The 12,388-nt window shown below is 38.3% G+C and overlaps 1 protein-coding gene across 2 annotated transcripts in view; it reads right to left on the bottom strand.

Annotated features, from left to right (window-relative positions):
• nsmfb (NMDA receptor synaptonuclear signaling and neuronal migration factor b) overlaps positions 1–12,388 on the bottom strand; it is a 72,680-nt gene that overhangs the window by 42,919 nt on the left and 17,373 nt on the right. The window lies entirely within an intron of this gene.

Here is a 12,388-nt window from a genome sequence, read left to right as displayed (position 1 = left end):
GCAAGACTTCACTCTGAGCTATTTTGCACAACTGTTGCTGTCAAACATAGCAAAGTGACTCACAAACATTTCACAGGATTCTCTCCACCTAAACAGGCTGTCTGAGCTTTTTCTCTCTAAGGCCCTCTTCACTGCAAGTAGGTTACATCACCACAGCACTCTGTGAGAGGAGTTGTTAATGTCCTGAATCCATACTCGCTATCTGCCATCACTCAACACAGTTACAGGCTGATCTTGGCTAGAGTCGGGAAGGGAAAAAGAATGAAAGCTTTCTATTACATATTTTTATAGCTTACTAAAATATGGAAATGAACTGACATTTATATGAAGATTTTCCAATTTTAATAACCATTTTAATTGCTTTCATATCCTTTCGGTGGTCAGTGGCTCAATATGTCTTATATATCAATATGATTGATTCATGTAAGTAGCTACTTTAGTATTTTTCTCACACATTACGTTCTCTTTCTATTTTATTATAATTATGTTACATGAAAATAAGTGAAATATATAAAGATTTAAAGACAAACAAATTCATAAATTTTCTCTAGTTTTCTTTCATGACAAAGCTTATCCATCTCCCCTGCCCTACACAGAGGACAGTGTCGTTGCTTTTGCCATCCAGAAAAACAGGAAATAAATTCAATCATGTGTATGGCATAAAACATCCATATGGCAGGAACATTGAGAAACTGGCACGGTATACAATACATATATAGCTGAGTGTGGGTGGGTCTGCAGAAGAGAAAAAGTCACAGCAGTTCAATCTACTACCTCTGAAATGAGGAACAGTCTTGATTGAGTGCAATTAGCTCACTAACCATATCTATGATTCAAAAGGCCTGCATGCCTTGCTAATTAAAAAAAGAAAAGAAACTCTTATTCTAGCAAATAATGGGGTCAGTCAACCTTTGTACTGTATAAATTAACTTATCCTTTATTAATCCCCTCAGGGAAATTCACTCTCTGTATTTAACACATCCTCAGAATTAGCTGTGGGAAACATGCAGGACCCAGGGACCAATGCCACCTCTACAGTCAAGGACACCTTTATACGGCATGTTTTTTTTAATGATGGGAGAGATCACAAATCCTCAAGGAAATCTGTGCAAGCATAGGGACAACATGTAAACTTCACATTGAAAGGGTCTTGGCCAGTGTTTAACCTCAGGTGTCTTTTGCTGTGCAAACCACTGAGCCACCATCTTGCCAGCATACTTTCTGTATGTAGGGTATATTGTACACAAGGATATTCAATGCATCATGTCACACATTTTGCCATGGTTACAGCCTTATTCAAAAACAGTTACATTCATTTTTCATTTTAAAATCTACACACAAAACCCCATAATGACGATAAAATAGTGGGTTGAAATGTGTAATATGAATGCTAATGCATAGAAGCATTCAGTCTTTGCTCAGTACTTTATCGAAGTACGTTTGACAGCAATTACAGCCTCAAGCCTTTCTGTAGGATGCTACAAACTAGGCAAATCAATTTTCGGGCAGTTGTTCCCATTCTTCTTTGCAGAACCTCTCAAGCTTCATCAACTTGGATGGGGAGGGTCAGTGCACAGCCATTTTCAGATCTCTCCATAGATGTTCAGTTGGGTTCAACTCTGGGTCTGGCTGAAGCGACTCAAGGACATTGACAGAGTTTTCCCGAAACCACTACTTTGTTATCTTGGCTGTGTGTTTAGGGTCGTCGTCCTTTTGGTGCTCTGAAGCAGATTATCATCAAGGATGTCTCCGTACACTGCTTGCATTCAGCTCCAGTTCCCACAGCCAAAAAACGTCTCCACAGTACACCAGCACAATGCTTCACTATATGGTATGTATTAACCTGTTTGGCCTGAAATTCCTTTGTTTGAGGATAAGTCACACAATTATTCATAGTTTAAACTGAAAATACACTAGCGTTAACAACTCTATTGCCAAGAGAAGATTGCTAGTTCCACCTGCAGTAATTTATATACGGTGGTATAACTCTTTATTGAGACTTTCCCACCCTTCAGTGTGCAATAATGGAACGTAAAAGGCATGAAGAGCAAAACCCATCACAGAACAGAGCAGGCAACGAAGACAACCCAAAGGACTGATTTAGTCTAACACAGCAGGAAGGAGTGGGTTCATCAAAGTATTTTATGTGATATAATATTTTTTTTTTTTTAAAGAATACAGCACCTTTATTTTCAGCTTTGCATATTTTTTCACTATTTGTGCTTTACAAATGTAAAGCAACCTCATTTGTCTTTTTAGACAAATAACTACTTAAATGATACGATGGATACATATGTCTCATCATGAAGCATATGTATGCCTACCAAAAATTTGTGTGGACTGTGAAATTACAGATTATAATGTTATATTTTTGTATTGAGATTATATATCTTTAGAAGACGGAAAAAAAAGGAAAGAGTCAGGGAGAGGTCTGTATCTTTCTACAATAAAACATCCACAACAACAAATCCTACATTGATTATGTCAGATACAGGGAGCAAGCATCGGGGTGGAGGTGGGTTGCAGAGTGGTTTGCAGATGCTCTGTAATGTGTGATTACATATTAGAGATTTGCCAGCTGGATAGAAGACAATCAACTGAGGCATCAGGTGATGCATGCTTGAATGAAGATGACTTGATCTGGTGGTATTGCAACTGAGCTAGACTTAATGGCCTACCTGAGCTATTGCTATGGTCAATTTAAAAAGAAGAAGAAGAAAAAGTCTTCACTTCAGCTATATGTTTCAATCATAATATCCTGCAAGCAAGTGAGACTCTTAGTTGGTGCATACACAGTAAGATCAGCAGTTGTTCTATAATGTAAAACACCCATATACAAATACAATATGATAACAATCTTATAAAAGATATAGGCTACCCCCAAACACACCTATAAAGAAGCAACACAGCCTATAATGACTCTCCTCCCACTCACTCCGACCTGGCATTCCTGCCATCTGCAAACACAGATACACACACCAGGTCTCCCATGCTCAGAGTCTCCATGTGGAACAGCAGGCAGAGAAATAAATAGGGTGCGCAACACACACACATGCAACATGCCTTGTACACAGGGATAAAATCTCAGGGGGCTGCAGTGAAATGGAATTGTTGTGTTGCTTTAGCCTACATGCCTAAGTAATTAAATATGAGGCGGCACGTGCAGTGCTCCTCGTGAAAACCCCCTCCTACCCTGGCTGATATAGAGAAGGAGGAGAAGGCAAAGGACAGCACGAGGAAGAAAATGCAATCATCTGTGATCTATCTGCTTGACTGTGTGCACTCCCCCCAATAAAAATGCCACATGCTGTGCTGAGAGAAGGAGGCTGTGAAAACACAGCAGGGTTTACAGAGGACAAACTAGCACAGTGCCCCAAGCTAACACATGCAGGAATTTTAGAAGCACAGCTTATTGTAGTTATCATCATTAGCTTTTACGGAATCATCCGTTTTGACAGTGGTTGATAAAGTATTAATGTATAAGGTTAAGTTGGGTGCTTTAAACATGTTGCTCTCCATCTTTGTCATAATCTACCTTCTTTTATTTGTTTGGTCATTACCTACAATTTGAAATTATCTTCTTAAGTGTGAAGACAGTGTATCTTTGCCAAATGTCTTCTTCAAGCAGATTTGGTACATGTAGCAACCTCTAGGGCTAAAAAATGAAGCGATGACAGCTTTCTGTTAGGTATCACATCCATTCTTTTGAGCTATCATACTGGCCCCATGCATTGGCTGACACTTCACACATTTTGCCTCCAAAACATCAACATGTCATTGTTCAAAAGGCTAATTTTGAAATTTAAAGTTAAAGAGCAGATAAACCTCTCTGAGCACCTTACCCTCTTTGTTAATCTGTTAAGCTAACTGTGAAAGCCACATAGTTTTGAAATAGTACATATTCAAAGAGAAAATAAAAGGAAAAGTAGCCACAGCTAATAACGTATAAATGCTCCCTCCATTTTTAGCTATCTGGCTCTCAAAGATCAGCACTGTCTGTCAGCAGTGCACAGAAGTTCATTCAAGCTGAGATTGGTATAAACAATTAGAATTCACTGTCATGATTATACTGATCATGAAAATTGTACTGCAGTGTTTCCCACAGGAATCACAAGCACATTCACGTATTACAAAGTCAAGGTCAAAGGTCAAAGAGAGAAGGAACAGTTTGTTGAAGTCATGAAATATCATGAAATATCATTTACAGTCATAGAATACAAATAACTTTTACTTTTAATGGCCTATGTTGGAATATAAACCACTTCACCAAAAAGTTGTGAATCACTGACACATAGTTAGGTGAGAAATTTTGTTAGCTAACTATGTTAGCTATTTAGCAAATTTAAATATAATTTAAAATGATAGTAATGGACTGCCATAAGGGGTCATATGATTGTTGGGGTTTTCTCTATATTATTTTATGATCTCGTAAAATAGAGGCAACTGTTGTTGAAGTCTGTCACTCTATAAATAAAACTGAACTCATCTGAACTGAATAATATAGAAGTTAACCAGCAAGTAGACTCCATAGAGGTTCCAGGAGTAAGAAGTAAAAACCCCATTTATATTTGCTATATGGATTTTGCTATGAGCGATAATATTGGAACTATCCAAACTGAAAAAAACAATGGTATGCACTCTTGCAGAAACCACAAGTCTTTAGGTGTCTTTATCAACAACAACAAAAAAGGTTTTACTCATTGAAAAGAACTACTGCACCAAGTGAAACAGCGAGGGATTTGATTGGTCACTCCTGCCATGTTAAGGTTTACGCAAACATTCCCGCAAACATCAGATGACTTGGGGAATGCAAGTTTGTGGTGAAGTCTGGGATTTGCAATGCATTCTGGGATAAGTTGTTCCTTCACCATTAAAAAATAGAAGTCTGTACACAAATTTGTAAGTTTGCCAGTTTTTGATTTTCCTTTTTTTTTTTTTTTTTAACCAACTCAAGGCTTACAACACACATGAAAAGATTTTTGAAACATCACTGGACAATGAAAACTGGTGAAACTAGTGGTTTACAGACAATATCTTATACTATGGCTGCTAATATCCATATTAACATTTACACATTTATTATTAAACTATAATAATCTTTTAATTAACATTCTTATGGAGAGTTTAACTGGTGTCAAAATTAATGTTTTTAGCTGAATTTAAGCCATATCTTTAGAATCTGTCTTTCTGTAGTCGGGTGTTAATAGGGAAGATTCAGACAAAGAAACACACTAATGTATTACATTAGCACACACCCCTCAGGCCAAAGTGATTACCAGAGAAGCTTTATCTTGGCAATAGATATTTTTTATAACTCCAGAGGTCTCTGAAACAACAGTTATAATAACGTGTCAGAGATTTCTAGCTTGTGAATTATACATCATAGTATTAATCCTCTCACTGTGGCTTGAAAAGAGCCAACAAGCTGGAAATGTGTTTATAAAACCAAAATAGAAAGTTGGGATGAGGGTGGGAAGTGTAATGAAGAACAGAGGCATAATATGTAAAGAAAGACTATTAAAAAAGGAGTGGGGGTAGGGGACAGCCGGGAGACAGATGATCTGGAAAGGAGTTGATATTAGAATTTGGTCATATTCTAGGCCTCCTTCTTTGTGAAGGAATTGGAGGACTTTGCATATGAAAAATAGCAAAGCTTACAGATGCCTGGGGAAGTGTTTACATCAAATAGCAGGATGGTGAAATTCACAAACAAGACCATTAATAGTCAAGATAATAGAATAAAGCAAAGATATATCTCCCAGCCTTCTTAGTACTGTTATCATTGCTTGTCCTTTTTCTGCTCTATTCTTTGTGCCCTTTTTTAGTTTTATATCGCTTTTCCTACCTCTCCTCTTCTCTTTCGTATTCTTCAGCTACGCAGTCCATTAAATAAATAAAAATGATGACGGTTGGCACACTTAAACATGTTTTCACGTTGCTGTCCTGCTGGGACCTTGTTGAAAAGTCGTAACAGGGAAAAGAATTAGATTTTTGGCAGAATGCCTTAACTCCACAACAGCAAAGTTTTCATTCTCACAGAGGTAAAAATGATTAAATGAGTGTCTGATGCTGTTTTAGGCAGCAGGAGGCTTCACTGGGTTACCTGATGGTGCTCCAACATGTTCAGCAGATGAGAAGGTTATCACAGCCCCACTGATCAAAACTCTTCTTTGGCCTCTTTAACAGTTTTAGTTCAGAAAACGTAATAATTCAGTTATTCTACCTCAGTGCATCTCATCACAACAGAACAGCAATAGTACACTGCTGTAATACAAGTGAAAAATAATTATGTCTTAGGAAATTTACAGTTCATTTAGTGATGTACTTGAAATGGATGAAAACAAAAGTTGCAAATGTCTTGATGCGTGCTCAAGCATCATGGTCAGAGGCTTTCCCACTGGAAACGCTGCATCCAGATGAACTGAATCAACTGTTTGGGAAAAGTTGGAACTACTACATATCAATTTCTCAGCTAATATATAGGGATTGCATGTACTCTAGAAAGGATGCTACTCCCATGGTGTGATGGAACAAGCAGTGAAGGAAAGTCAGGGACAAGTTAAAGTCCAAAAAAAGGTTTTTATTTAACCCCCCCAAAAAACTTGGTTAAATTATAAAGAAAAATCTAAATCTTGGGCCCATAAAAGAGGTCGAAGTACCAGAACTCTACTCACAAGCTGACAACAAAAAATACTACTAACTCAAACAAACTGAACTACCTAAATGAGACAAACAGGAAACTTAAATAGTGGCTGATCAGCCCACAAAAGCACAAAAAGGGATAAAACACACAAACACCTAACTGAAACTACCATAACGAATTCCTGTGGTATGACCCATTTTGCAGGTCTCCATATAGGCTTGCTCTGCCCTTTCTACCTCTTACCTCATCAACCAAGGGACTGGGAACAGCTGCCACTGAGGTAACTCAGAAAACTAGGAAAGATTAAATCATACATACATAACAGTGTAAACTAAAATGTCACATATACGGCATATGGCACATACTCTATAAAATGGGAGTGAATCTTACATGCATGCAAACCCTACTACAGCTCTAACTGGAGATGGGTAGGTAAAAAAAATTAGACTGGTTCAGTTTTGATGTAAGAATTTCGACACAGGAAGAAATTAGCAGCAACATTGTAAAACGTCAGTGACATTCAGGAACTATGCAACACTTGCAGTGTGAAATGGGTAGTTAAACTTTTCCCAATTTAAAAGTGGTCAATTGAAATACCTACCAATAAGAACAAAAGATACAGTTGATTGACATATGACAGGGTGGTAAATAGATTGAAGGGTTGCCTAGGAAACTAGGCCCTAGAATGTCCTCACATCACCTACAAAGTAATATGAACGAGCAAATTTCTTCATGTATGAATGGGAGTTTAGTTTACTGACTTTATTTTTGTGAGGAAATTCATCTTTTTAAGTTTTATTGTTATTTATTCCATATTCTCCTCTATTAAACAGCAGTTCTTGCTCATAGGGGGTCATATGTTTGTTGAGTTTTTGTTTGTATGTATTATTGTAGGGTCTACCTTACAATATAAAGCACCTTGAGGCACTGTTGTTGTAATTTGGTACTGTATAATTAAAATTGATTTATGAATTTATTACGGAAATGAATTAAATGATTATTCAAATTGATAGCAGAGAAAAGAACAAAACAAAGTAGTGGTGCAGAGTGTGGGCACTACTCTAAATTTATACAATGCCAATTTGACCTGTATTCACTGTTACTTCTCTGTGTCCGTGTTTGCCTCATGTCTGTGCAAAGCACACACTATGAAGGCTGGCTGGTAATGGCAGATGACTTCATTAGGAGGCATTTGCTCTGCTGCACTCCAAAGGCCAGGAGTCAGGCAATTACCCTATCTCCCAGGAGATTTACAATAGGGCATGAAAAAAAAAAAACAAATTGTAAAGTGTAAAATCTAAAGAGACACAAGGCAGGATGCTACGGTTAACCAGAGCAGTCTCAGGTTCACACGGGGTGAAATTTTTTTCCGTTGCTCCAAAGACTTACTGGGCAGTTATTGGTTTTTCATTAAAGGGGCACCAGGTAAGAGGTTTATTGCCCTTAAGCACTAAATGACCATAATATATTTCTCTGGAGATTGGCCAGGTTATGAGTTTTGTGGCTTTCAAAACTCACTTTCCATCCCATTCTCCCCAGCCTCGTCACCAACTTGATTTTCAAGATGCTCCCAAAACCCCCAAACACAATTCACAAACATTCTAAAACAAACTATGGATAGTTTCACATTCTTGGTGCTGAAGTAAACTGAAGAAGCCTGCATCATCTGCTCATAATCCATTTCTGTTTGACCTCTGCTCTGTTTAATTAAAGGTCAATTATAGCTCAGTAACCATTAACAGGAGAGTGTGGAGTGGGGTGGAGTATGGCCCTGATTCACTGATATTCCAATTCCTTCTACCCGATGAAGGTCAGCAAAGGTTACTGAAGACTTAATGACCATTTACAACACAGAGTGTGAGTAGCAATCATCCATGACCTATCCCAGAGTTTTTTTCCCCCTTGAAAACAGGCATGTTATTTTCTGCCACATATTTGACCAACGGCATGATTATGACACAGTCTGGCAGGACTGTAATTATCAGTCTTAAAAACTTGAATGAAACATACAAGTCTTAAGCATCCCCAAACAAAGAGTATTTAAATGTCCCTGACTTTAATGTGCTATAATTGTCTAAATTTAATCTCAATATGAGAACATTTTTTTTATTAATGTTCACTGCTCTGTTTTTAATTATTTCCTAGTTCAGATTCAATATCTAGTCTTGGCAACTGCTGAGTGATAAAGGAACTCAAACACTTAACATTTGGTTACAGCTGGACCCAGTGGCGTGTCTAGAAAATTTTTGTTGGGGGGGCCAGGTAGGGGCACAGATTTGGAGAAGGGTGGCAGATGTAATTGGCAGATAATGTTAAAAACAATTCTACCAACCGTTAACCATAATTCAATAACCCTATAAACCTAATAACCGAATGCGCTTTTAACTCTTATTAGAATGAGATTTTAACCACTACGGTGCAAAGTGTTTAGATACTGCGTTGATAAAGTACAAGAGATACAATCAGTCAGTGTTTATTCAGCAGTCAAGGACATCAATATTTGCATAGTGTTTTTACTGACATGTAGTGCACATATGTTTTGGGCAAAAACATTTTTGAATATTGAAATACGAACATTTTTAACATACAATTGGCAAATTAGCCAATGCCAATGCAAAACCAATGCCTATTAAAAAAAAGAAGATAATCTTCTCACAAACTGGTGTTTGATTTTGAAACAGGAAGAAAGTGGGGAAACAAATGAAAAGACTAACATTTGAATAAAACCTGAAAGCAAGTAAATACTTTATATCAGGGGTGCCCAATCCTAGTCCTCGAGAGCTACTGTCCTGCAGTTTTTAGATGCATCCCTAATGGTTTGATTACCTCTTCAGCATGCCATCAAGTTTGGCAAAGGCCTGATAACAAGCCATTCATTTGATTCAGGTGTGTCAAAACAAGGATGCATCTAAAACCTGCAGGACGGTAGCTCTCGAGGACTGGGATTGGACACCCCTGCTTTATATGCTGCGTTATGGTAAACTTTGGTAATATTGATGTATAAAGAACAACACTGGCTGATGATGAAATACAGTCAGCTGGCATGGTGACACTGCCAGTATTAACCTGCAGGGCTGGACTGGGACAAAAAATTGGGCATTTTCACTACAGACCGGCCCACCAGGTATTAAAGCCATAAAGCCTTTGAATGAAAACAAATGCTGTTGTGACAGTGATGTACAGTCTTTTTGGTATATGTATGATTTCTATACATTTTACGTCAGATAAAAACTTTGTTTGCAAGATTCAGATAATTATTTAATAAAAGCTAAATATTTGAAATGAGAATAAGAAAGAAAAGTATTTCTTTGTGCCCCCCTCTCCCTGTTAATGCCCTACCTGGCCCCCTGGCAACACTTTGCTAGATCAGCCCCTGCACAACTATCAGCTGTCAGCTGCTTAGAAAAGGATCCTGGTGTTATTTGTCTCTCAGAAACAGTTCATAACTTCCCTTCAACTCATTCATGTCACCTAAAAGGTAAACCTGTTTCTCCATCACCTGTTCAGCTCTGATGATTCAGTAAGGACATCTCCTGGTTTCATCCTCGTGTTTCCCTCTCACCACATATCCAAACCGATATCATGACCAGCAGCTTTTACAGCTGTGGCTCCAGCAAACATCAGCTGATACTAGAAATTAATATTAAATAAATTCTAACAACAGCTGATCAAGCTTAAATGTGCTACTGTTGTTTAGCGCGACATCCGCTGGTTTCCTGTTTCTGGCGCAAAGTGGGCGATAAATAAACAAGAGAGAAAAGCCGATCAGCTGATCATTGATCAGTTTCATAATTGAAGTAGCAACAGAAGGGGGAGAGGGGGGGGGAGATAAGAGAAGAGGCAGCTGTGCAGCGTAAAGACAGAATAACTCCAGCTTTGTGTCTTTTTCCATTCTAGCTAAAGTACGGGACAAACTGCGTCTCTTCTCAGCTCAATACAAAACGCATAATATTTTCTCTGAATGAGGGACCATTCCATTTTTTAAGGAGCCGTTGGCAACTCTACTAACTAACCTTATTGTTAGATTTGTGTTCTCATGAGTAAATATATTAATTTATCTTATGTTGTGAAAGACGTTTTCTGATTGTCATTTTATTTTGAAAAGGATTTTATTTTGGTGATTATAGATTACTTCACTTCCTGTTCCTTGTGTTCCGAAGCGCGAACTGCTGAAGTAATGTATGGTTTTCCCTCCTGTGTTGCTAACAATAAAAGAAACGGGGAAAAGTAATCAACCAACCAAGTGTGTGCATTATTAAGAGAACATGGCTGAAGAAGAAGAAAACTCTTCGAGCTCAACAGGTTATGGGCCCAAGCGTGACACAACAGGAGGAAGATGGCAGAGGTTAGTTTTCAACGGAGACGAAAACAGTTACGAACTTTGGGAGGCAAAGTTTCTCGGCCACATGCGGATCATTGGCCTAAAGGACACTATGTTATCAGCCACTAACCCAGATGCAGAGAAGAATGCTGAATGCTATGCTGAACTAATACAGTTTCTTGATGATAAAAGCCTTTCACTGGTAATGAGAGATGCGACTGACGACGGAAGAAAAGCTTTAAAAATACTACGTGACCACTACGATAGTAAAGGCAAGCCCAGAATCATCGCACTGTACACAGAGCTGACGTCTTTACAGAAGAAACCAGATGAGACAGTGACAGATTATATTATCCGAGCTGAAAAAGCAGTGACCTCCCTAAGAAATGCAAAAGAAGTCATCAGTGATGGACTTATTATCGCTATGATTTTAAAGGGGCTTCCTGAAGCTTACAAGCCATTTGCTATTCACACAACTCAAAGCAGTGAAGATTTAACATTCACACAGTTCAAAAGCAACCTACGAAGTTACGAGGAAACAGAGAAATTTGATAACAAAGTAAAAGTGGATAATGTGATGAAGGTTGATTTAACATCAATCACCTGTCATGGATGCGGAAACCGAGGACATTTTGTAAAAGATTGTCGCCAAAAGGGAACACCTAAGTGGTGTAGCTACCATAGAAGCTCGACACACAGTGATGAGACATGTAGAAGAAAAACCAAGTACAGAGATGATGCGAAACTAACTGTAGTAAAACAAGAGGACAAGAAAGAAGAGCAGACTTTTGTATTTAAAGTTAGTCAAAGACTTCTGCCTACTGACATAATAAGAGAAGGACTAATGGTGGACTGTGGTGCTACCTCACACATCATTACGGAGAAGAACAAGTTCATAAAGTTTGATGAGACTTTTGATCCTGAGAAACACTACATGGAGCTCGCTGATGGATCCAGGACAAACAACGTCGCACTCAAGAGGGGAGATGCCAACGTCTCTCTACGGGACATACAAGGACACTGTACCACCATCACACTGAGAGATGCTCTGTTCATCCCATCCTACCCTCAGAGCATATTTTCAGTGAAGGCAGCTACAACCTATGGAGCACAGGTGGTCTTCAAGAAGGGACAGAATGAACTAGTGAACAAAGATTGGACAGTCTTCTCCATCGAAGAATACAACAGACTCTACTATTTGAAAACGGTAAACAATGAAACATCATTCAATGACATGATGTCCTGTGACACTGTTAATCTGGCTTGTGATGTGAAAACATGGCACGAAATTTTAGGACATTGTAATGTTAGCGATGTGTTAAAAGCTACCTGATGTTGTAGATGGCATGAAAATCACAGGCAGTGGGATGCTAGATTGTAATGTGTGCACAGAAGGGAAATTCACTAACAACAGAAACAGACAA

This window comes from Perissodus microlepis, chromosome 12 (genome assembly GCF_051167445.1).
Source record: "Perissodus microlepis isolate ML-2025 ecotype Zambia chromosome 12, ASM5116744v1, whole genome shotgun sequence".
Lineage (NCBI taxonomy): Eukaryota > Metazoa > Chordata > Actinopteri > Cichliformes > Cichlidae > Perissodus > Perissodus microlepis.
Note: the sequence above shows the minus strand (reverse complement) of the source record. Positions and strands in the feature narration are given on the sequence as shown.